Source organism: Pongo abelii, chromosome 2, assembly GCF_028885655.2.
Source record: "Pongo abelii isolate AG06213 chromosome 2, NHGRI_mPonAbe1-v2.0_pri, whole genome shotgun sequence".
NCBI classification, from domain to species: domain Eukaryota; kingdom Metazoa; phylum Chordata; class Mammalia; order Primates; family Hominidae; genus Pongo; species Pongo abelii.
The window spans coordinates 191634113-191661421 of record NC_085928.1 but is presented as its reverse complement, the minus strand read 5'-3'; the positions used below and the strand labels follow the sequence as shown (position 1 = coordinate 191661421).

Genomic DNA, 27309 nt, shown 5'->3' with positions numbered 1-27309 from the left:
TTGAATGTAGAGATAAGATATTAAAGCTAAATGTAAAGCATTATGACTAAAATTCCAAATATAAAATAGGCATTTTGAAGACTTGCAAAGTTTTTTCTCTTCTTCTATGCCAAGTGCCAAATCACCTCATGTGTTTTTTTTTCTTTTTCATACTCACAAAGAATCAGAGATACTCTAAGGCAAGTGTTCACAAACTACTGCCTACAGGCTTGCCATCTATTAAAAAATATGTAAGTATAGCTTTATTGTAACACAGCCATGCCCATTGGTTTATGTATTTTTCCATGGATGCTTTTGCACTTCAAGGGCAGAGTTGAACAGCTGAGACAAATACCATATGTTATTGACAGATACTGTTATGGGTTGAATTGTGTCCTTCCCAAACCCCACCCAAATCCATATGTTGAAGTCCTAGCCCCCGATACCTTTGAATGTGACTTTATTTGGAAATAGGGTCTTTGCAGATGTAATTAGTTAAGTTAGGATGAGGTCATACTGGAGTAGTGTGGGCCCCTAATTCAACGTGACTGGTATGCTTCTAAAAAGGGTGAATTTGGACACAGATATGCACCCGGGGATAACGTCACGTGAATAGAAAGACAGAGATTGAAGTGAGGCAGCCGAGGAATGTCAAAGATTACCAGCAAACCACCACAAGCTAGAAGAGAAGCATGGAACAGATTCTGGCAGCCCTCAGAAAGAACCAACCCTGCCAATACCTTGATCTCAGATATCTGGCCTCCAGAACTGTAAGACAACCCACTTTTATTCTTTTAACCACCCAGTTTGTGGTACTTTATTACAGCTGCCTTAGCAAACTAGTATACTGAATGAGCAACAAAATCTATAATATTTACTATCTGGCCATTTACATAAAAAGTTTGCCAACTCTTACTGTAAGGCACTGCTTTATGATCTTGGTGGAATTAGTAAGTAAGAATCTGTCACAAGTAACTTGGTGGGATATGGAGGTCTCTCTGCTGTTCAAGAACAGGAATGATACTTGATTTCGCTTGTAGACATTTTAAAACACACACACACAGTGTTCAAGTCTTTGCATATCTTGAATTTCTATGAAGAAGTGTCTATAGGAGATAGCAAGGAAATCATCTGACTAAACTTAAGCTTTTCAAACCTGAATGCTGTTCCACTTGCTGTTTGCTCAGGCCCATCTTTGGTTTAAGCAAAACACTGCCTGGCAGTTTGAAGCTTTTTAACAATCAAAAGAATTTATGAGAAATTTCTGTGATTTATGTATCAGTGGAACACAACCATCTGCTTTACATTTCTCTTGAAATGTGCATGAGGTTAGAATTAAAGGACTGGTTGTTTGGGAAGGGGACAGTCATCATATGACAAGAAGATGTTTGCTTTTGCTGATTCCATCCCTATTTGGAAAGCAAATGGAGACATTCTGCCTACCTTAAAAAAACCTCAATCTTTTATTTTGTAATTAATGATCTGAAAGGGAAAAATCAATTTTGGATCCTGAGTGGGGAAAATGACCAAATGCTTAAGAATTCAAAATATTTCATGTAATGCAATATCGAATACCTATGCCATTTTCCTTGAAGCGACATCTATTTTCAAATGTTTTCTTGACTCATGACCCATGACCAAAAATAACAAAAGGGTTTCCTAAGTAGATCCTTGGAGAGCTCAACCTTAAGAAAGAGACCATGTGGCATTTAGGAACAGGTGTTCTCTAAACTCTTGCTCCTCAAAGGGTGATCTTCAGACCAGTGGCATCAGCATCACCTGAGAGCCTATTAGAAATGCAGAACCTCAGCCGGGTGCGGTGGCTCACGTCTATGATTCTAGCCCTTTGGGAGGCTGAGGCGGGCAGATCACGAGGTCAGGAGATCGACACCATCCTGGCTAACACGGTGAAATCCCGTCTCTACTAAAACTACATAAAAATTAGCTGGGCTTGGTGGCGGGTCCCTGTAGTCCTAGCTACTCTGGAGGCTGAGGCAGGAGAATAGCGTGAACCCGGGAGGCGGAGCTTGCAGTGAGCCGCGATCATGACACTGCACTCCAGCCTGGGTGACAGAGTGACACTCCATCTCAAAAAAAAGAAAAAGACATTTAGAACCTCCAGCTGCACCTTGGGCCTCATGGATAAAAATCCACATTTTAACAAGTTCGCTAGGTGACATAAGCACATTCAAATTTGAGAAGCACTGATCTCTGTTTCTCAACTGTTGAGACATGAACTGGTGAGACAAATATTAGCTAGTTCTCCTCCATTCCGCTGCATGGTAACAGTGACTGTGGTGGTTTCTTGGCTCTTGTCTCCTTCTTGCCCTTTTCTCTTATTCTTGAGGTCCTTGCTAGAGAATGAAGCCCTTACCATGTCAGTCACTTTTCTACATGCTATATATAGAATAAATTATTTAATCTTTGAAACAAGCTTACAAGGCAGCACTAGTAACCTCTTTGTTTGACAGATAAGGAAGCTGAGGCACACAGAAATAACTTGCCCAAAGTTAGAGAGCTTGTACATTATGAAGCCTGGGTTCAAACAAAGTTACTCTGGCTGCAGAGCCCATACTCTCAACTAGTAACCACTCCACTGTATTGCCTTTCAGATTATGAAAACACTGTTCTAAGTATTCTTCATGAAAATTAATGTAAAGAAGTCACCACCTTATAGAACTGACAAAGGAGTCCCAAATACATTGAAAGTAAGAGGCATGTGGCATCATAAACTACTTCTTACACATGCCCGAATCATTGGGTAGAATCCTAACATGTATTAGAAATAGAGTCAGAGACTGGAACTTACAGCATTTATATTGCTCACAATTCCAAATAAATTTATTTTGACAGATTGGAAGAAACTAATCTTATATTCATTTCAGTCCTGCTGCTGCAGATGTAGTTTTGTTTTAATACTGTTCCTGTAAAATGCTAAGCTCCAAATCCCTTGGTTTGTTTGGATATATTTGGATGCCCTGAGGGCACTTTATGGCATGGTACTCAGAGTTCAGTTCATGGGACTGTTCCATGGGACCAGTTCCCACCATATTCTAAGCCTGCGTGGCTACAGAGGACTCCAGACTACATCTGGACCATTTTTTGGTTGCACAGGGGAAGGCAGCTGTCAGACTGAAGCCAGGAAGCTGTGGCCCTGGTTTGAAAGCTTTCTTCATCCAAATTCTTGCTTTACTCAGTAAAATCTTTCCATCTTCTATATGCCCCAAATGAGACGTATGGTCTTACATGTATGTTAATGGAAATCCATCCACATACACATAACCTCCCTCAGCGAAATGAATTTCAAACATTAGCAAACAGATAAGGGTGTACTTGTCTGTGCTTGGGAGAGGTTAACTAAAATATATTGTGCCCTATGCTGATTCTGAGTTTCGCTTTCGGTCTTGTGGGTAGTAGGAGAAGGAGAATTGCTTGAAGATAATGGGTCTACTTCCCTTTCCCCTGGGCAAGAAACACTTCCGGTATATTCCTTGAGATCTATTGGTCCTTAGCACGATTCAGCATGACTAAGAGGTGTGAAGTGCTGTTATGGAACAAAGAACATTAGGACTCTGAAGACTCCATTTTAAATATGTCACTCGTTAGCTATGTAAGCCCGGGTGTGTTACTTTAATCCTACTGGAAACTGGGGTTAATGAATCTTACCTAAGGATCCTTGTGATAATTAAAGGAGGCCATTTGTGTGAAAGCCTTGGCATGATGATGCCTGCCAAATTTGAAATATCAATATGTGTTCATTTTATTCCTTTCTTTTAGTTGCCTTTTTTTTTTTTTTTTATGAAGTCTCACTCTGTCGCCCAGGCTGGAGTGCAGTGGTGCAATCACTACTCACTGCAAACTTCGCCTCCCGGGTTCAAACGATTCTCATGCCTCAGCCTCCTGAGTAGCTGGGATTACAGGCATGCACCACCACACCTGGCTAGTATTTTTAGTAGAGATGGGGTTTTGCCATGTTGGCCAGGCTGGTCTCAAACTCTTGACCTCAAGTGATCCACACATCTTGGCCTCCTAAAGTGCTCGGATTACAGGTGTGTACCTATACATCCGGCTCAGCTGCTATCTTAAGACTTGGTCTCTTTTAAGCATAATTTTATGCAACTGATGATTCTCCTCTCTGTCTTCTACCACGTTAATGTATTTACAGTCCTTCCCCCAAGACTCCTGAAGGAACTAGGGTTCATTTTCAGCATCCTTGGCTTTGATTTCCCATATCCTAGCTCCTGGAGTATGATGCTAGTCACAGTCACATCTCATGGGCAAGAGTCTTGCCTGCCTTAAGTCCTGCACCCCGGCTGGATAGGAACCAAAGGGTCAGCAGAAGGTCAGACTAAAGAGGACCAGAGGTTCAGGTGCTAATGACTTGGGTCCTGTGTATGTTTGTGTGTTTAGGGAGAAACTATTAATAATTAGTAATAATATACAACAAGTTAATAAAGTACTTACTGCATGCTAAGTGCTTTTCCCCATTTAATCCTCACAACAGCTTTGCAAGGTAAGTATTATTATCTAAGCTGAGGCTCAGGGAGATTAAGTAACCCAAGTTACACAGCTGTGTGGCTATGGTGGAGAAAATGCTCTTCACTACATGATTTTCTCTTCCTAGACACTAGGGAAGATATTTCCTAGCCTCCCTTGTAATTTGATTGGGCCTTGTGACTGGATGTTTGCCAAAGGAATTGGGGCACAGAAGTCTTGTAAGCCATTTCTGGGAGTTGCTCCCAAAAGGGTTGCTTCAGGTCTTGCTCTTCCTGTGAAGGAGGTCTTGGAAAACATGTATTCCGTGGCGGAGCCACAGGATACAGAGGGCTACCCAGCCCTTATCACATGAGCTATTATTCACTTATCACATAAGTTATTATTATTTTTAAGTGATTATTATTATCACATAAGCTATTATTAACCTTGTCACATAAGTTATTATTAACTCATTGGATATTTGGGGGTGAGCTGAGCAACAGAACTGAACTTTAGAGTCAAGTTGTCTGGATATCAATGTTTCAACACACTGGACACACAGGTTTTTATTTAATTTTAATTTTTTTTTTTTTTTTTTTTTTTTTTTTGAGTTGAGGCCTTACTCTGCCACCCAGGCTGTAATGGAGTGGTGGCACATGACTCACTGCAACCTTGAACTCCTGGGCTCAAGTGATCCTCCTGCCTCAGCCGCCTGACTAGCTAGGACTACAGACTCATGCCACCGCACCTAGCTAATTTTTTACTTTTTTGTAGAGATAAGATCTTGCTATGTTGTCAAGGCTGGTTTTAAACTCCTGGACTAAGTAATCCTCCTGCTTTGGCGCCCCCAACCCTGCACCAAACGCTAGAATTATAGGCATGAGCCACCATGCCCAGCCTATAGTTTCTTGATATTGACATTAGAGAGTGAATAAAATGCAAACAAAGGGAGAAAAGAAAAGTAAAAAATGTGTCTTGGTTACAAAGAAATAATACTAATTGCAATTGTTCAGGTGAACTAACACATAATTACCACTCAAAAATAATGAAAAACTATAGATAAGTTTTATTTCATTTTGAAGTTCTCTATATGTAAAAGGTGTGATCAATAAGTTAAAAGCCAACTAAGCACCAGTGTTGATGCTTAGAGATACATGCTTGATGGCCATAGTTATTCCAGCATAGTAGCCAGTTTGCAACCTTAAAAAATTAGAACAATATGGGTTACCAGTGAATAAATGCTAGAAGGAAGCCCTTCTGAAAATCCTAGGCATAATGACCCTTTCTTGGAGTATAGGCTGACCTATACTAACCGGATTTTAAGCCATACAAGATAATATTATACAGACACTCTAGAGGTTGTTAGAAGCAATCTCAGACTTACCTGATATTTTGTTTTCAGTCATATGTTTACTGCTAGATAGACCAGTTTGAACAGCTGTGCCACATGATCACAAATATCTCAATGGCATGTTTACAGGTTATGTGTTTTATATACTACAAGCTTCTTACAGTCAGAATTAGAACAATCACCTGCTTGACAAGTAAATTTATTGGCTGGGCACGGTGGCTCACACCTGTAATCCCAGCACTTCGGGAGGCTGAGACGTGCAGATCACCTGAGGTCAGGCTTTCACGACCAGCCTGGTGAACATGGTGAACCCTCATCTCTACTAAAAATAGAAAAATTAGCCAGGCATGGTGGCTCATGCCTGTAATCCTAGCTACTCAGGAGGCTGAGGCAGCAGAATTGCTTGAACTGGGGAAGTGGGGGTTGCAGTGAGCGGAGACTGTGCCACTGCACTCCAGCCTGGGTGACAGAGATTCTGTCTCAAAAAGGAAAAAAAAAGTAAACTTACTGGAATATTCCTTTTCAGTATTAAAAACCTCAGACCTTTTAAAGCTCCTTAAATAAAAGAAAGGTGTATTTCCTCCAATAGCAGAAAACTTATCTAGCACCTTTTTTGTACAATTGCTTTCAGTATATTAGCTCATTTAATTCTCACAACTGTATGAGAACATGGAGGCCACAGAGAGGTTATTTGTCCAAAGTTACACTGCTTGTAAGGGGAGAAGCCAGGATCTGATCGCAGCCAATTTGGCTCGAGAGCCTGTCCCTTTAACCTTCCTGCATGCTGCTGCCTCTCAACACCACTTCTATAGTGCTTCCTGTGGGCCAGGCACTGTTGAAGCATGCACACTACATACTCTTCTTTTTGTCCGCAAACAACTCATCAGACAAGTCAATATGGACTTTCATAAAACCTTTATTTTGACCATATTTCATATTTAAACCCGTAGGGTCAATGTCATGCTGCCAGAACAATTAGAGGAAATTTGATGAGCTACTCAGTAGGCAGACTGTTCCAACAAAAAGATTTCTGCAAAGAAATTAACTTTTAGAGTTGGCAAACAGAAATTATGACTAACAAGACAGGAAAATGCCAGACTTTACAAACATCACACTGTACATCATTAACTGGTATTATTTACTAGAAGTCTTCTGTGGGGCAGGTTTTATAGGACATAAGGTTCTACATCATTATTTTATTTATATCTCAGAACAACTCTATGAGGTATATGTTAACTAATTGAATCTCAAATGTCATAGGTTGTAATTACACAGTTATGTACTAGCAAGAAAAGAAAAAGTGTTGGCAATTGAATGAAGACACACCATCAATTGTAACATGCATTCTAACATCAGAGATGTTAAAATGTGAAAAAAAATGCATCTTACTCTCATGAAATATGGCCTCATTCCTATAATACAGATGAAGAAATAGACTTCATGAAGTTAAATTGCCTGAGATCACATGGTTAGCAAGTGCTAGACCCAGAGCTCACATCCAGGTGGATCTGACTTGAAGCCCATGCTCTTAACCATTTGATAGAGTGTCTCAGTCTGCATTTGTGCTGCATAAAGTGAAACTAAATATTGTTTTGTTGTTGTTCAGTGGATCGTCAGTATATTGTGGGCTGGTAACTTAAATCCTGAGATAACACTTCAGGGTTTGATCACCCATTAATATGGTTTAAATTGACCAAAGAGGCCTAGAAAAGAAAATCAGTCTACTCTATTTTAGCTATGTAGCCAGCTTCAACATTACAGCTTTCAAGAGGTAGTTTCTGTCTCATTGTCCTGAAATCATTCTTCATTCTAGCTTATAACAAAAAGGAACTTCTTTATATAAAATAAGATCTTTGTTTCTGAAGACATTGCTTGGCCTGCTCTTCAGCTCACAAACAAAATACAATTTCTTTAACTTTTAACAACTCAAGATGTTTCCTAACTATGGCATGGTTTGAGATTTGAGAACAAACAAACAAGACCACACGGAGCTTAAAGAAGCAGAGAGTAATTTCATAAAAATATTTTTAGTCATAAAGACCCACAAGACAGGAAAACAGAAAATGCATACATACTTGACTCAGAATTCCAGTTTTTTCCCTAAGAGGTGACAGCAGCTTTAAACATTGCCTTCCTCTTGTGTAGGATTATACATGCACAGTACACAACTTCAGTTTCTGTTCTAAAAGCATTATGAGCCATTGTTTTTTGATGGTCTCTTGAGGCTAAGGAAAAATGTTATTGGTAGTCTGAAAGAATAGGTTTTAATATAGGCATTTAATTTTCTTTCCATATACTCCCTGATTAAAACAAGGTTTGCCCCATTTTCTATTTTTTTTTTTTTTGAAAACCCTCTTTACCCACATCAACAAAACAACATACTGACTATAGCTGTGACTTTGGTTCTGTTGCCCTAAGTTCAGATGCAACTTTGATTCATCTCTTACACTGTGTCCAAGCATTGAGTCAACTTTGATTACGCTGGCATCATTTAACTTCTACTTTTAAAATCATTTAGTTTTGTTCTCCAAAAAGTTAAAATAAATGATGATATAGCTTATTAAATATAGTTCTTTTTGAAATTAGCTGATAAGAAGTTTAAAAAAATGTACTGCTCCTTACCAATTACTGAAATAAACAGAATACTTAAATTCTCTAGGATAAATATATGTAAATTCAACTTACAAAAGGGGGGCTATTTGGGGTGTTTAGAGTTATCCCCCTCATCCATGATAATATTATAATATTATTAGTGTTTTGGGCTGTAGAACTAATATGCTACTTATTTCTATAAATATTTTTCTATTTCATATATTCTTCCTCTAATTATTTTTAAAAGTAAAAAAAGTTAAAAAAAATCCCAAATTCAACTTAGATATTACCATAGCTTGGAGAGGTTAAGGCAACCACTACAGAGTGACAGTTTAGATTCAAACCCAGGTTTAACTATAAACTACATGTTTTAAAATAAAAGCACACTATGTTACTTTTTCATTATCACATTTAAGTTATACCTATTGGAGCTAGATCAACAAATGTGCTTTGATTTCAAGAGGCAGAATATGGAATAGTCTGATAAGACTTAATACTGACATAAACATAACCGGAAAAGAAAATGTTAAAATACTCATACAAATTGGAAGTCTGGGCTTGAATCCAGTGTTAACACAACTAGAATGAATGTCTGAGTTGTGTTGGGATTAAACAGTCAGTTCTAATTCATTCAGTTTCACTGACAGGAGCCCTTCCTGTGCATTGGATACCATGTAAAGTATTTTTAATACAAAATTTCTTCCTAGTAACTGCAAGTTAGGTATTACTGGCACCTACTTTTTGCTCAGATGGTTTAGGAGACCTGTCTAAGGCAAACAAGCTGGCAAATGGTAGAGCTGACCTGAGGTACATGCTCAGGTCTGTGGGCCTCAGGGCTGAGTTCTTGCCACTGTGCTATCTGAACGATATCAGATCCACATCCTCATGGAACTTAGACACCATTATAGAAATACTAGAATATAAGATAAAAATGTAAAGAAACTGTCCAGAGATATAAACACACTGTTAGAAAAATTCAAGTACCAGTGAGACCTAACTAGATATGTGTGGGAGTTTTGGGGAGCGATAGAGGGTAGATAATAGGGAGAATGCTTCCAGCTAGAGCCCAGATGAAAGAAGGGACTTAATGGAAGGCTGAGATTTTTATGGATATGGTGAAGGGTTGGGTAGGACAAAAGTGAACCAGAGAGATGAAACAGGAAATCTCTGTGTTAGTAACACATGAGTGTCAGTAGGAAGCAGGAAGAGATCAAGCTAGAAATATGACTTGTGACTATGACATCAGACATTTGAGGCTCAAGGGGAGGAGGAGTGTGTATGTAATTCACCAGGCCATGGGGCTCACTGGAAAGTTCTGAGTGAAAGAGGCTTTAGGAAGATTAATCTGGTAGTAGTGTGTAGTGGAAGCAGGCCAAGTCACTAAAAGTCAATTCCCTGCAAGCCAGCTTGGCTTTCAGCAAGTAAGATATATATTATTATTCTCATTTTAAGAATGAAGAAACAGGCTCAGAGAGGTGAAGGAGCTTTCCCAAGATCATGGTTAGTAAACAGAAGAGCTAGGATGTGAATCAAGCATCTCTGGCTCTAAAGCCCTACTCTGTGCATTTGACCTAACTACTCCAAGTAAGGTCTGTGTACTGGCGGCTTTGGCTCCCTGGGGAGCTCGTGAGGACTACAGACCTACTGAATCAAAATCTGCATTTTCACAGGATCCTATATGCACATTAAAGTTTGAGAAGCACTAGACTAGGCTACATTTTCTTTTTATAATGATCTAGATAATTACTGGAAAAATATTCACCTGGCTACAAATGTAGCTTTTGGGGGTCTACATTAGGTATTTTCCTCACATGAAAGAAAAGACTTAACTAAGAAAAGGAATTCTTCTGTGTTTCATTTTCATAAGGAGGCAAACAAGTTAAAAATGTAAAAACTGAAATTGTAACCTAGCTGTGTGACCTTGGGCAAGTCACTTAACCTCTCTGAATTTTAGTTTCCTCATCTGCATAGAACTTGGCCTGTAAGAATCAAGCGAGAAGTTATCTGTGACAAAAGCTTCTACACAGGGAACTCATTATAAACATATAAAGCACTGCTATTAGGAGACATGGCTATAAAATATATTATTTTAAAAAACAAATAGGAAGAAAGAAAAGAGACAGAAAGAAGAAAGGAAGAAAGAAAAAGGAAGCAAAAAGAAAGAAAGGCAGGGATAATATACAAAAGTTAGCTGAAGGAAAACCAGCCTCACTGAAGCAGGAGCATGAAGAGCTGGTGGGTAAAAGCCCTAAGGAGTGAAGGAGTCCAGGAAAGCTAATTTCCGATTCTCATAGGTGTTTCTGAAAATACAGAGACTGTGCCACACATGGAAGTGGGAAGAGTAACAAGGGCCTGTGTGGTCTTGGCCCAAAGTCACAGACGTGAGGTCGGTAAAGCCATAAAAAATTAAAAATATAGTTATATAGTAATTAAAGAAATGAAAAACAGCTCATCTGAGGAAAAATTAGTACAGATTTTAAATCTTGGAGCAAAGAAGCCTACATAATGAATTAATAATGGAACATCTGTTACCAATGTATTGCAGTTACCACAGAAAATTAAGATACATTAACTGATTTCAAGCAAGAGATTCTTTAGTTAGCCAAAGTAGTGAGGGAGGTTAGACGCTGAAGTTAAAGAGAGATTAGGACTCCTCATCCCTAATTCATTTGACATATGCTGATTGAGAGCTTACTATTTGCAGGCATTGGGCTAAAATTCTGGGGCTACAAAGTACATAAAACACAGTTACTGCCTTCAATTTGCTAATAATTCAGCAGAGAAACAGTTACTATAATGCATAGTAGAAAGTGAAAAGTTCTATAAAATAAATAAGAGAGCATGAGAATTCTGGGGCAAGAAAGTGTTTACGTTGCTATAAGACGTATTAAGATCGGCTTCCTGTATTAGGTAGACAACTATTTTTTCCATTAGTTTTCCAAGAATCAAGGACATTATCAAATATTGATATTATTATCAAATAATCTGGTGAGACTTTTCTTGCTCGATGATGCTGTGATTGTCATTATTATGAAATGAAATAACTAATTAAATTTTAATATACCTAGGACTGAGGAAAAAACTAAAAGTTAGATAATAGTAACTGTGACATTACTTTGGCATCACTGTACTATGATAACCCAAATCCATATCATATTTCAAAAGTTTAAAAAAAAACTCAAATTGGTTTTAATTCAAACAACCAATTAATTTATTGAAACATTAGCATCAAGTGACTCTTCATTGATTTGTGGCCTCATGCTGACATCAACATATGGAGACAGTATCGATGGATAGAAAACTGGTTAATTATCCACCCCCTTTCTTCGTAACCCCTGTGAAATTAACAAAATATTTGTGAGGCAGGGAAGGAGAAGTAATAGTTGTAGTATGTATTGGGCAGGTAGTTTGTGTGCATGAGACAATTAAAATTTTTTATACTGGTCACGAAGAAAAATATAAAAAAAGCTTCCTTTCCACATGTTGTAAATCTTTGGTATATTCAATAAAAAAAGTAAAACATATGTCAAGTGATTACAGTTGTGAGATCTGCTAATGAATTGTCCCATTTCAAGAATTAAAACCTTAATAGTTTAGACGAGGAGAATAATGAAAATCAGAAAATATGCCAAATTTCTTTTATTTCTGTAATTGCTCTAAGGCTAAGCAGTACTCCCTAGAAAGATTTTAGGAGGATGTAGTAACATTAGATATATTTATGATATCTAGATGGCAGAAAAAAAACCTCTAAAATTTATTAATGGAAGGGATAGAATAGAGTGTTAACTAACAATTTTTTAAAAATAAATTTCACACATATGATATACAAACTGAATTTTTTGAAGTGATGTCAATAAATGCATAAGCTCTGGGTTTGCTGAACTTCTGAAGGACATGAGCCTGTAATTGGCCTTTCTTATTTCTGTCTTGTTAACAAGTATATAAATAAGAGAAGGCTTCAGTAATTGGCTCAGAGTTACTAATGAATTAATTAACTTCAGTCTATTTTACCTAACCTTTAATAATAAGAGCCTTTTTTTGAGGGGGGAGTCTAGCAATAGGTTTGACAGACTGAAAAAACAGACATGCAGCAAAGCTCTTGAAAATTAATGAGAAACGAGGAAAGAATCAATGTACATTCTGCTTGCAGAGAACTGACACAAAAAAGACACAATAAACCATGAACAAACACAGTCAGTTTAAAAAATAGGTTAGAAAAAGTGGGCAAATTCAATTATAGAAGTAATTAGAAGATATAGGGCAAGCTGCCTTTTGGGACTGTGCCAGAAAACATGAATTAATATGAGTGAATAGAAAAAGCCCATGTAGTAATTAAGAAGCAATCACCTATGGCAATGAGTACCTGAAAACAGGCTGCAAACTATTAATTCAGTGATCAAAAATATTTTTAGATGATTAATATGGCAAATTTATTTTAAAAGACTAATTTCTGGAAAGATATCAAGACAATAGCACATTATTTGTTCCTCTGGCATTTATATAGCTAATTAAATTTTATAATTTGCAACAACAGTCACTATTATGTGAAAACAGTAAAAGCAATATTTCACCTCTTTTTTAAAAAAACAGTGGTTCTAAAATCAATAAGTTAAATCCAGCTCCTGCTGTCCTCCTGTAAGTGCCTAAACCTTGAGTATTACATTTTTTTAATGTGTATTTTTCTTATACATCTGTTTCAGTAATATTGAACGTTTGAAAGAATGTACATATTCTCATGCCTGGGCATGGGTTCCACACACTGTCTAATTTCAACACTATCAAATAAAAGCAATTTAATTTACTATTTGTGCATCAAAGACTTTCTTACTTGGTCAACAGAGGTCTGTTACTTCAGTACACACCATTCCTCCCCTTAGAATACAAAGGCATAGATATGTTATAGTGAAGAGTGCTTTACAACACACAGAAGGCTAATGGCTTCTGAAATAGGTGATTATCAGAGCCCCGTAGAGCGAGATGAGGGTCTGGCTGGTAATAAATAACCTCACAATATGAATTATTCTATTTCCACAGCCTTAAGAAAAAGTATGTTTCACTGTAGATCAGAAAAGTCTGAAAAATGTTGTCTTTTTGGAAATAACAGGCAGCTACTAAAACTAATCAGTCTGTCAGCAGGAAGTTATTGAGCACCTACTAAGGGCAAGATGCAAAGGTAAATTTGTAACCTTGTAACATAATTTTTTCTGTGTGGTATTTCCTCTCAGAAACCAATAAACAACAACCCTTGTATGCCATGCTTTAGAGAGACTAGATTTTTAATTACTAAATTTGCTCATGGATTAATGCTATTTTAAATTTAAAAACTTTTTTTTTTTTTGGTATGGATTGGGTCTTACTATGTTGCACAGGCTGGTCTCAAACTCCAGGCTTCAAGTGATCCTCTCACTTTGGCTTCCCAAAGTGTTGGGACTATAGGCATGAGCCACCACACCTAGCCTAGGATTAATACTATTTTTTAGGTTAAGGTACAAATTGATGACCTACAAAACAGAGCAAACTAGAAACTCATTGAGAGTCACTATTGCAGATGGCATGGAAGTAATAGATGTATAGGTATTGGAGAAAAATTTAAAAGGAAGGATTTTGACAAGATATCAAATTAAACAGATTTTAGATCTATCTAGTGTTTTCATTATCCATATTTTTCTCTTTTTCTTAAAAACAAACTGGGAGCTTTTGAAAAGAACACATAAGAAAAGAGAGCTGCTAACAGAGGTCTCTCATTCTCTGAGTTTGTTTCATGTTAATTATCAAAACATAGGTATAGCAACAGCAAACAAACAATTCTTCTGCTGCCAGTTGATGATGATGACAGAGAGCTCCCAGAGAGACAGGCAATTGGGAACTAGCGAAGTGAGGACAGCTTAGAGGTGTTGGGGCTGAGAGGGGCTGCCAGCTGAACAGGACCCACTCACCATGAAATGTTAATGTGTCGGTAAAGGAGAAAAGCATGAATGAACCACAAAAAAACTGAAAATGACTCAGCTGGTTGGAGATGGAATGTTGGCTTTTTGCCAAAGTAAGGTATTCAAGGGCACACACCCTAATACCTAGGGGAAAAACAAAGGCTGCTCCCTGATTTTAGAAAAAGAAAATACTTTGGAGAAGGGAGACAAACGGCATTTTCTTCAGAAATAAACTTTGTTCCTTTTTTGTCTTTCCCCCTTCCTTCCATCCCACAAACATTTTCTGAGTTCTTACTTTTGCCAGGCACTGTGATAGGAATGGAGAAGGAAGAGAGGGAGAGTGGAATATAAAGATAAATGAGACATAGCCCCTTGTCCAAAGCACCTATGATAGAGGAAGGAAAGATGTACGCAGCTAACTCTAATAAAAGATAGTGACGTAAGTGTAAAAGAGGGATGAGGTAAGCTGTAGTGGTAGTGCAGAGGAAAGGAGCAATTAGCTGGGGGCTACAGTAAATCAAAAACAGGTTTTCAGAGAGGAGGTAGCATTTATGCTTATCTTGAAGAATGACAGGCAGGAATAGAAGGAGGAAATTTCAGTGGGAAGGAACTTTCTCTTACCCTAACTTCCTCTTTTTCAAATCATGGTTATTTCAGGAAAAGCAAGTAGACAACTATGACTTGTGTGTATATATACCACAATGGTGTGTGTGTGTGTGTAGTGGTGGGTGTGAGAGGAAAGATTGGGTGGGAAGAGGATTTTTCTGGAATTTATAATACTTCCTCCTCATGTCTCAAACTTTTGTCTCTATACACTAGTATTTTTAAAAAACATATTCTTTTGTTTTTAGCTATTTGAATAATATCTGGGTCCTGTTTGACTGGAAAATGTGATCTTCCAATAGCTTTTATTTTTTGTTTGATGGCTTTGTCGTTTTTGTCAATGATAAGGTCTTATTCTAGCTTATGGCTTGATGATTCTTTTGGGTTGTACTGTGTTTATCCATGCATTCAATTATTCCTTCATTAATGTATCCTTTCCTTTTCTCATCTTACTAGTTGACAAATATTCTGCTAGACATAGTTTATTCCTTTCTTTCTAACATGAAACATGGAAATTATTCTAAATACACTGACTAAAAGATCACACTTAAGTATATGGTTGTGTCCTATACCGAATAGAACATCAAAACCCATATTGTTTTTTGTTTTAATTTAATTTTTTTTTTTTTAGAGACGGACTAAAGGAGTCCTCCTGCCTCAGTCTCCTTAGTAGCTGGAACTATAGGCACGCATCACCACGCCCAGCTCAATTTTGTTCCTGACAAATGTATTGGTCAGTGGGATCATGTAGACTGGTCTGTTTTTTATGAAGAGGTTTTTCAAAGGAAGACTAGAGCAATACCTTAGTCAAGGTAACTAAAATAGGCTTATCTGTAAATGGAGAAGAATTTCAGACTGGGATGGGTCAAAAGTTTCCTACCTACAAAACCAGCCTTGTTTACTGGATAAACAAAATCTAATTTTCCATGTCTCTCTAGAGGCTAAGGAAGGAAAAGTAACTATCATGCATGAATATGAAGTCATTGAAAGGATTCTTTTTAAGTACTCCGCTAGAAATGAGGGGTACGAAAATGATTAAAACATGAGCCTTGCCCTCAAGGAACTACTTCTCTCACGAAGAAGATAAGTTAGATAAGTAAATCAATTATTATTATACAGCCATGATAAGATATAAAAGTGTAGCAAGCTATGAGAGCACAAAGGAGGTGTATCTAAATTAGACTGGGACAGTGGGGTGAGAGGATAACATGCCAGAACTGAGTTTTTAGGAATGAGAATTTAATTAGCTGAAGAAGCAGGCCAAAGGAAGGTGCTGCATAAAATAGCATGATGAACTTGGTAATGTCTTTTTGTGAACGTACAAAGTACTGAGTTAACAGGGTGGGGATGGTTAAAATATCCCTTACACAGACCAGGCTCCCTCTGGTGTTTTCAGTTCCCTGACTCATTTCCTTTTCCTAGCTCCTTTTCTTTTACTCAAGTTTTCTGGACAGAGTGAAATAGAAAGTCTAGTCTGTGGACATTTCAGAATTTGAAAGCTTCTGGCCTAGAGTGTAGTGATGGGGTATGTCAAATGGGTATTCATGCTAACGACCTAGGTGAAACAGTAATGGATGAGATCATAATACACTTGTGTGTGTCTCACAAAGATGTTGACATCTATGGAAATGATTTCTTTCTCTATGCCAATGTTTTATTTGAATTTAGAGCCCAGAATAAGCAGCTTGTCACAAAGACCTCAAAATGTTTCTTACATGAACAACCTCAAGAAAAGAACCAAGACAATTGTTAGCAAGAAGATTGATCTGAGAATTAGCTCTAGCGTATTGAATGTTAAAGGTGTTTATTAGAAATGTCCACTCCATTTATAAATTCTCTGCTTAGCTAACTCCCACTCATCTTTTAGGTATCAGCTCTCTTGCGCTCTCTCTCTCTAAAGATATGTCTCATTTATCTTTATATTCCTCTCTCTCTCTCTCTCTATATATATATATATATATAATTTTTATTTCTGAGAAGGTTTGCCTGATATTCTATATTAGAGCACATCCTTCTGTTGTGTGTTTTTTCAGTTCTTTGCATTTTTCCTTTGTAGCATTTAATATGACTCCAATTAAATACTGAATTATGTAATTAATGGTTTCACATCAGTTTCTTTAAGTAGAATGTTAACTTCAAGAGGGCAGGAACTGGGGTTTATACAGCAATATCCACAATGCCTAGCCACATTTCTGGTATATAGTAGGTGCTCAATAAATATTTTTTGAATGTTTTATTTACTTTTTATACCAATTTCAGTGAAACTCAAATGTAACAAATTAAAATGGACCAGAACTGCTAAGTAAAACCAGATCTACAGCTTCTAAAGCTAACTGGATCCTCCAGAAGTTTCTCAAATCTGACCCTGGCTCCTAGGAGAATTCAATTGATCTCCTCTTAATGCTTTTAGCTGACCTCCTCATACCAGTTTGGCTCAAAATGAATCCAACATCTTCCCATTCATCTGTGTGAGGACATCTTTACTATTGCAACTTGCTTTCCTCAGGCCAGAGCTTCCTTCATTATTGAGTTCCAACTGGAAAAGTCACTGTGCCAAGCATTTGGGATAAGAACATGAATCATACCTGTAACCCCAGCATTTTGGGAGGCCGAGGCAGGTGGGTCACGAGGTCAGGAGTCCAAGACCAGCCTGGCCAAGATGGTGAAACCCTGTCTCTACTAAAAATACAAAAAAAAATTAGCCAGGCGTGCTGGCGGGCACCTGTAATCCCAGCTACTCAGAAGGCTGAGGCAGGAGAATTGCTTGAACCCGGGAGGCAGCGGTTGCAGTGAGCCAAGATCCCGCCACTGCACTCCAGCCTGGGCAACACAGCGAGACTCCATCTCAATATATAAATAAATAAATAAATAAATAAATAAATAAATAAATAAATACAAAAATAAAAACATGAAAAGTCATGGCCCTGACCTCAGGAGAGTCGCAGGCTGCCACCTGAGTTGCAAGACTGGAGAAGGTTTCAACTGTCTTCAGGAAACCCCTGCCTATAATTACACCACAAGAACATCACCCTTTTAGATTAAATGATCTGGTCCCTGTTATAATACATATCATCCTGGAAATAATAACTTGTTAAAGCTGTTATTAACCACATTTACCTTCATGGGAGTGAGGTATCTCAGAGTGGGTTTTGACCCAGAGGGTACAGGGACAGGGAATACGGATGTTGGGAGCATGAGAGGAAGAGGGACAAGAAATGTCAGTAAGTTGGGAAAGATCTGGAAGAATAGTGCCTAGCACATAATAGACACAAGACAATGCTTGGTTGAGTAAATAAAAGATAAACTGCTTTCTTCACATTGGTTGAGGGTTGGCCCTACCTTAGGCTGTTTCCTTAGGTAACTAGCAATTTCTGGTTCAGAAAAAGTTTACAAAATATGAAACAGATAACTGCAGCTGTTTGGGGTTGATGCCAAATCCCAATTACACTATCACATTCTAAGACTTTAGAGGGAGAACATACAAAATTTTTTTTTTCTTTTTTACCACCACTAAATCAAGAGGATTTCCATTTTCAGAAATATTATAAGAAGGAGTTGTATCCTGTTTTCAAGGTTTGATGTAAGCTTCAGCTTAGATGCATATGCTGGGTTATCTTAGCTATTCCAACTTTTTTTTTTTTTTTTAATTGAAGAAACTCCAATAGACTCAAATTGGTCATGAGAACTAGTGGTGATGTTTCAAAAGACAACAAATGCCATACTGATGTCTGAATACTAAGGTTCTTTTCCATGTCTGTGAGTATAATGCTTGCTTACACATACTAGCAAAGAACACAATTAGCATACTAATTTGATTCTTTATCTAAAGAAAGGAAGATTCTTTTGACACAGACAGCTGTCCATGAATAGCTAGGGTGACCTTTGGTCAGTTTTCCATCTGTCTTAGAGTAAAAAGTCCAGACTTAGGCACACATTATCTGTATGACCTTGGGCAGCTTTCTTGTTACTGTTTCTCAGTGTCTTCCTCTGTAAAATGGGAGCACATCTAATACCTGCCTCACAGAGTTGTAGTAAGGATTAGGTTAGCACTTTGCTCACAATAGACACTGTAATATTTTTTAACTCTTGTCTGAATGTTTTTTATTCTTAGGAAATTTGCAGTAATCCTAGGGCTCTTTATTTGTACCTGCCTTTGAAGCAAGGGATAGAGAGAGGTTTTCCTGCATCCATTTTGAGCCTCCCTGTGAACTATGTGGGATTAAGCTTGCCCTGACTTTATTAAAGAGCGAAGAATCCTGCAGCTATAGAGATGTCACAGTTTCCTTCTTGCCCTTGGTTCCCAGGATTATAAATCTCCACAGGATTAGATGCACAGAAGCAGGGAGTGATAACTGGGGATGTCTCAGGTTCATCTAGTGGTCACTGGACGCTCTCAGACTATCAGGTTAACAAATCAAAATAGCACCAATTATAACTGCATGACTAAATTCGTTTCCTAATATCTCCCTATACTGATTCCCCCTTCTCCCACCTTTTTCCCTTCTTTAAACCAGTGGTTCTTAACCTTGGCTGCACTTTGGAATAATCTATGGAGCTTTAAAAAATACTGATGTCTGGGTCCCATCCTCAGAAGCTCTTATTTAACTTGTCTGGAGCATAGTCTCAGTACTGGGCTTTGAAAAAATTCCCCAGAAAATCATCACACTTTGAACACTAAAAACTTCAAAAATAATTTAGTTTTCAACGTAAAGCCTAAGCTAACACATGCCAATAATGCAATTAGTAAAAAGACGGAAATTTAGTTATGACACATAAAATTAGTTTTATGCTATTAATCATATTTTGGCATTTTATGATTATTTAGATCCTAGTTTAAGGTAAACAATAACTCTGTCCTGTCTTGCTCCATAAACATAAGGCTGTTGAGTCAACCTGGTGTGAGGAGACGTCAGGTTGGAAGGAGAAAAGCAGTATGATATGCTCCAATCATTTGTTGAAATAGTCCCAAGAGCCAATGGTTGGTCAGAGTACCTTCTCAAGTGTCAGCTCCACAGATCTAAGAATCTCTCATTTCTTAGTAGCTCTGCCAATTTAGTTGCCAATTTCACTAAAAGGATATGTTTTAATCCCAGTTTCATGAGATTAATGTGCCACGATCAGCTGTGATTGAGATCTGTTGTAAGAAATATGAAATAACAATAAAGTTCTGGTGTTTGCAGACAATGTATTTAAGAATTAATTACAGCAAATTCAAGATTATCCTTGCAATAGTATTGCTTTCACTCATACCCCAGTACACTGTTTTGAATGGGAGAATATGATGGAGTTACAATTACTATGGGGGACTGCTATTTGACATGAGTGTCCCTGTGGAACAAAGCTTGGAGTTTTATAAAAACCACCCTCCCAAGTCAAAGAAGTTCTTCACTGGGCCTCAAGTTTGCAGCAGTGCATACTAATGGAGGGTGAAGGGGAGACCCGGACAAAGGAGCTTCTCTGTGTTCCAGTACCCAGTCTCTTTTTGGGGGACAGAGAGAACCTTGTTTTCTTACATTGGAGATGAAAGCTTGTTTATAAAGTCACACCTGAAGCTAGCTCTGCACTAAAAATGAAAAAAAAAAGTCCTAAGTAATTCTATCAACCTTTTCTCATCACTAAAAATCAGTTTATAAATGTGTGAAGTGTAAATACAAAATTTTTAGGAAAAAATAAAGCCAAATCATTATATATACGTGTGGGGTGGGAATTCTCCTGATATATGAAGTACTTGTGATCTGACTGGTAATTTTAATGTCTTCTGCTGAAGATGAAGGAATGAATACTTCATTTAGCTTTTTCATTTGCTAACTGAACTTGCTAGTTGCATGAAAAGAGAAATTATCAGTTAAGTAATTTAACCCAACACTGATTTTTTTTTTTTTTTTTTTAAGGTTCTGAGCAGAAGGGAAAACGAGGCTTGAAGATGAGGCCTGGAGAAAGGAGAAATATGGTAAGCACTCAATAAATGATTGTCGGTAGGTAGTTGTCAGGGTAGTGATGATGATAATAAATTTCCCTGAGAAGTGTTTTCAAAGTAGTAATGTGCAGAAGGGAATATACTACTCTGCCTTTTAAGAGCAATGAGCTATTTTGAATATTACTTATGACTTTTTTGTGCTGACAGTCATTTTTTTCTAGTAAGAAATTTAGAATACAAAATAAAGGATTTTTGAAGAATTTAGTATATGCAAATTGAAATCACCTGGATGCCGTTTTTCATTCTGCCACTAATTGCCATTGTTTAAGACAAATTATATAATTGTTCTATCCTTTAGTGCCTCAATTTTCATTTCAACATTTAACTTATTAGTGAGTAATCTTATATGCAGTCCTTTGAGTTAAATGAATTAAGATCTTACTTTTTAATTTTTAAAGTAAAATGGATCAAAATGAGCAAACACATTTAAAATATACAGTTTGTGAATTAGATTCCTCATTTTCATATGGCCAGTGAAGCGAGAGCCCACATTCAGACGTCAAGCAAAAGTGTGATGGGGGTCCTATTACTATCTGTTAGTACCAATTCTATTAGCAACAGTAAGTTTCAGAAAATTAATGGGTGGTAGCCCAAGAATGAATTGCTTATCAAGAGAAAATCAGGAAGGTTTGGGGGTACTTCTCTAAACTTTCGAAGCAGACAACTATCCTGACTTCCCATAATACATTTCACTGGGTCACCTCCTGAGACAGAATTCTACAAGGGCCAGTCTGATACATGTGGTGTTTGTTGCACTATTGATGTTGAAACACTACATTTCCTTTTCCTTCTATCTTTTGCTCCTTATTTTAAACTGCTATTTATTTTATATTGCCCCTTATTTTACACTGACCCTAGCCTACAGTATATGAAATCTCAGTTTTTTTCATTCTGCAGATAATTTCTGGCTCTGTGATTTTAGATCCATTACCCTTTACTGAGCTTTTATGTCACTAGAGACAGCTTTGCATTTTAATAAAGTTTCCAATCCTCTAGGGCCCTCTCCCCTGAAACAGCCCCAGCTCCCCAGGGCTGCTGAAGAGTTGAGCAGAGAGAGTAGAAGCTTTTGTGGACAGTGATGCTGATGGCAGATAACTCCAGCTGTCATTACAAGATCATCCAGATAAGGGGGAACAATCAAGTAGGGGCTTACGGTCCACTTGAGTTTTTCTGATTGTAAAACCAGCCATTTTTCAATTTAAATAATTTAAGGATTCCAGCTTCTCTATACTCTAAGGCTCATTTAGCCTCTTATTAGCTAACTGTTTCTCCAGTTCAAGAGGTGGAAGGGAAGAGTGCAGATTTTTTGTTATTGTTAATTCACAGCAGTGGGTAGTGGCATGTAAATAAAAAATAAGCCAAACAAATTTGATGAGAAGAGAGAATAGGAATCCATACAAATAATCATAATTGAAATTAAAAAGTTAATTAAAAGGAATAAAAAGAGGCAAGTACTGCATGGCCTATCATATATCAATAGACAAATGACAGAGAGGAGAGACTGAATTAGAAAATTGATTCCCAGCTAACTAGAAGAAGGAAGCCGACTAACACAGCTCTTAATTTTAACTTGAAAATTCCAAATTATTTTCTAAGTTCTTTTCCTCACAGTATTCTGATAATAATTTTATGTCATATTGTTCCCATTGAAGGAAATGCTGGGATAAGAAAGAAAGAAAAAGCAAAACAAAGTTGCAATATCCCAGAGAATTCAGCTTAGCACTGATTCACAGAACTCACCTGTGACACATCCATGATGAAAAATGCAGGTAAGAAACCAGAGTTGGCATAAGGTCCACCTTCTTTTTCTCTTAGTTATAAGCCTTTTTTTTTTCTTTTAGATTTTGTAATCTTTCCTGCTTCCCTAATCTCTGTGATCAAAGGGCAGTCACCTACAATATTTATTTTCAAGTGGTATACGCAGGAGTTAGGATGCAAGGCATTCAGTTTCATACAAGAAAGTGGAACACTGGACAACAGTCCAACAAGAAGATGAGGCCCTTCTTCAGCCTTTCAAGTGCTCCTTTTTGGCAGGATCATGATTTGTATTTTTGTGTAGGAGCTCTAAGGATGAGTAAGATGCTGGAGAACAATGATATGCCCATGGGCCTATCCTTTTCCTTTGCTTAGGAGACACATTCCACTCCCATGAAGAAAGGTTCCCAGCATGAAGGTCAGAGCCTGAGAGAGAAGGTTGGATAGATAGTCAGAGACAATATGTCCTGACAAAGGTAGGACCCATGGTTACCATCAAATAAGGTCTTCTGCTGACACTTGAAAGGAATCTTCTTACATGGAAGGTAACATCAACTAGGAGGGAAGACCAGAAAATGCGTTTTCTTTTCTTTTTTCCTTCCTCCTTTCCTCCCTTCCTCTCCTTTTCTTCTCTCCTTCTCTTCCTATCTCCTTCCCTTCTAAGCAATAGAAGCCCATCTTTGAATTGCTAGAGAACTATCATAGACTCAATTGGTGATACATACGTAGCTTTCAAAGAAATATTATTTCTATCTTTATTCAAAGACCAGACCACTGAACTGGTGGGGTTTTTCCCCCTTTCCCTCTTCTCTCATTTCAGAATGAGGAAAAACAACAACAAAAAATAGCCAGATAAGCTATGAGTGTCAGAAACAGCTAATATTACTTGTGCTTCCTGTATTCATTCATTCTTTTCTTTCCTTTTCCCTCCCTCCCTGCCTTCCTTCCTTCTCTCCACCCCTCCCTCCCTCCTTCCTTCCCTCCTTTTTTGTTTCCTCCCTTTCTTGCTTTCTTCCTTTCTTTCTTCCCTTCTTCTGACTTTCACATTAGAGCACTTGCAGTGACTTCTTTCCCAGACTGTAAGCTCTGCAAGGTCAGGGGTTCTGACCGATTTACTCATTACTGTATTCCCAGCACTTAGCCCATGCCTAAATATTTGTTGAGTGATTGAATTAATGAGATTTACTACCATAAGATAAAGATAAAAGATTTGTAAACACAGAGCCAGTGAACATAAATAGTATAAACATCACTTTATAGATCTTTTTTAATCTGCAAAGGTTTGATTAGAGGAAAATTTCCTAAAATGTGTTAAAAATATTAGCTCTGAAGAATAAAAATAGACTTTTTGGCAAAATAGGTTGGGGGAAACCTATGGAAAAATAGTTTGGGATTCTCTATATTATACAAGGTTCAAAGAGATCTTTATGATTTACCAGAGTTTTTCAAGTACAAATTTTCATCGTGAATTTCTTAGAGAAGGGCATAAATTATTTGACCGTGTTATTTTTTTTTTACCTGGCATAGCTTATGGGGATGGTATTCCATAAAACATGTTTTGAAAAATTAGCATCTTAATTCAGTTTTTTAAAAAAATTTTCTTTCTTTTGGATTTAAGTACTAATTATTTATTTTTCTACTGTAAAAAATACCACTTAAGTTAACATTACTGAACTATACAGTTAAAAATGGTGAGGGTAGTAAATTTTATTTTTTTACCACAATTAGAAATACCATTAAGAAATCTCCGAAATATTACTTTACTAAGTAGTAAGAGGAATCAATCTTTTCCCTAACGACTACAACAATGCAGCCAGAATGAATAATATTGCCAAATAAAGGGCTTGATTTTGGTCTATAATGTTATAAAATTCCATTTACCACCTAGATACTATATCTTCAGGAAGCATCATGATTTTGAACATATGGCTGTGAATCTCTTGGTGTGAGCTTTTAGCAATATAGTTTAGGAGGCCTGCACATACAGAGCCATGACTGTGTCTGGTTAGGAGAGTAAGCCTGGGACCAGGAGACAAGAAACTGGGTGATAAAATTGACACTGTCACTCACTCAGTGTACAACCTGGAGTAAACCCTGCTTTCCTTTTCTATAAGATAGACTCAGTCAGTAATGTTTCACCTTTTCCTCTCCAGCATGGGATTTTCATGAGTAAATCTTAATGGAACTCTAATACACACAGCAGATAATAGCAGAGGTACTCTGGTCTCAACGGGGCAGGAGGCTGCTTGGTTCTTTCCAAGTTACTCCTGCTTCTAGGAGTTAAGACCAAAATAGAAAAGAATGTTTGTGTCCGTTATAATGCTTGTGAGCCCCTGTAACTTCATACAGACCCACAGAGTATACAGCTGTTAAAGAATATTGAACGCTGCCACACTGCATGTGGTGAGCACCTTTTGAATTTCAACATATATTTTAGATTAAAAAATAAGAAAAATGTCACCAGAAAGTACCCTTCCCTCAGTCACTTTATGTATACATTTTAATATATAAGCTTGATGGCAAATTAAAATCGAATGCAAATATTTTTCCTGAAAAGTTGCCCATTTATATAGTTTCCTTAGACTGTCTTAGTTTTTAATGGGAAGGCTTTCCTAATAACAAAAAGTGTTAATTACATAAATATGCGTGTTCTTTTCAAAGCCTTACACCATATTATGGATAATAAACAATAGAGAAATAAATACAAAACTGTTTCAACAGAAACCCTGCTTCTCGAACAGCCTTTAACATTATGACATGTTTACTGGGAAAATGCATTACTCATGACAGGGTTACAAAAGCAATATTAACCTTCTTGAAATGTAACAGCAAAGTCAGATGTAAAAATCAGTACCAGACATGGTAATGTAACTACTTTTGTTAAGATTATACATAGAAATAAAGCAGATATTTAAAGTTACATTAAGGTATAGATAAATAAAGGATCCTTTAGAAGATTCACAACACACATCACAACTAAAATCATGTTGCAGATTGTCCTAAAGATAGCATTCTTGGAGATGAAAACCGTGTGCTTTCTTTTGATTGTTTTTCATTTGGGCACTGCTGCTTTTGCAATTTTGTGCAGGGTGTCAGACATTAAACTTGTCCTTAAAGCAAATTTAAAAAAATAAGATAGACATAATCTATCTTTTGGGATAGGCATTTGTTATATTGACAAATTACCAAACACTTTCACTATATCTGATATGACTAATGAGATGTAATCTATAATCAAAAAGAATGTTTGCTTCTGTAAAAAATAAGAATTTACCCCAAACTAGCTTTCATAATAAGCAAAGAACTCCAAAGTAGTGGTTTAAAATGTCTGATGAAATACACACTATAAAATCGCACTTACCATCAAATTCAAGTTAGATTTACAAAATAATTTTTCATCAAATTTATTTTGTTGCTATTGTTTTATTATAAGACCCATTACTTGTCTAGTCATGTAGTGTTGATGTTTAAAAGGGATTCATGTTTTCAAATAATCCTAAAATATTTCATTAAAATCTGTTAGGGAATTTTTCTTTTTCTAGAGAATGTTAGCTTGAGGCTTATTTAAAAAATAGAGGTCAAAAGTCAGAAAGGATAATAGCTGATGGTTTTGATAATGCTAATTATATATTATTGAGAATAAAGGTAGAAAGGGAAATATGAATACTAAAGAAAGATAAACATCCCAATGCTGGATTTTAAAAAAATAATGAAAAACCCTTAAAATGTCTTTGTACGTCACTGTCATAATTCAAAGACATAATGAAGCCTGAATTAAAAATGTCAGTTTCTGTGAGTGTTGATAACTTGGTTCTTTGTTGGGCAAGTCAAAATGTGTCTGTTTGATAGGCAAAAATGACAGACTAAAAATGGGAGAAGTTGAATCTAAAAAAAGAAACACACACACACACACACACACGCACGCACGACTTTTAAAAAAGGCCCATAATGTACTTGAAGGAGAAGACCTGTAGGGTAGGAGGCAATATCTTTAGGAAGTCACCAAGCAGCACTAAAAGGCAATGTCCATGGCCAATCAAAACGATTTCTGTGACTGCTGGGGCTCTTGCATCTCTGTCTTTACACTAGACTGGAAACCCTTTGTACTAATTACCAGACTGTACCAGATTTTCTGGTTCAGTTCAATCTTATAATTGACTGACAATGATGGGCCAGGAGGGGGAAAAATTCAGGCTTACCACTGCAAGCAGAGAGTCAGAAATGGTTTCACAGAAAGCTAGTTACAGCCTGGTACTAAAAGCAGGGTTAAGCAAGCATCATCAGCAAGTTCTCCTAATTCCCAGGTTAGAAAGAAAGTTAGGAGGAAAAAACAACAATCCATGGGGGCTCTCATCTTACAGATCAATCCTTAGCATGCAACCATTTTACAAAAAATGAATGGAGAATAGCCTTAAGTGTAAATTGTAATTTTAGATGTCACTAAATTTTAGATGATTTTTATTTTGCTTTTGGGAAAAGATAAAGGTTTGTCTCCCAAACTCAAATACAGTCGTCTTGCTTAAGTTAAGGAGACTTTTGTTCTATTTATACTAAGGAAGAAAGACAATGCTGCTATTTCATTCCTAGGGCTCAAAAATAATTGAAGGGCAAGACATATTTAGCCTATGATATGTTACATAATCAAAATT

At 37.0% G+C, this 27309-nt stretch overlaps 2 long non-coding RNA genes across 5 annotated transcripts in view; one reads left to right on the top strand and one right to left on the bottom strand.

The window, feature by feature from the left end:
- LOC129058745 (uncharacterized) overlaps positions 1-22693 on the top strand; it is a 43994-nt gene extending 21301 nt beyond the window's left edge. The window contains exons 3-4 of the long non-coding RNA XR_008524084.2: positions 20820-20878; positions 22558-22693. This is a non-coding gene — a long non-coding RNA (uncharacterized LOC129058745). The remainder of the gene's footprint in view (positions 1-20819; positions 20879-22557) is intronic.
- The window catches only part of LOC129058743 (uncharacterized), a 686790-nt gene that overhangs the window by 104302 nt on the left and 555179 nt on the right, over positions 1-27309 (bottom strand). The gene's annotated exons all lie outside the window — the stretch shown is intronic.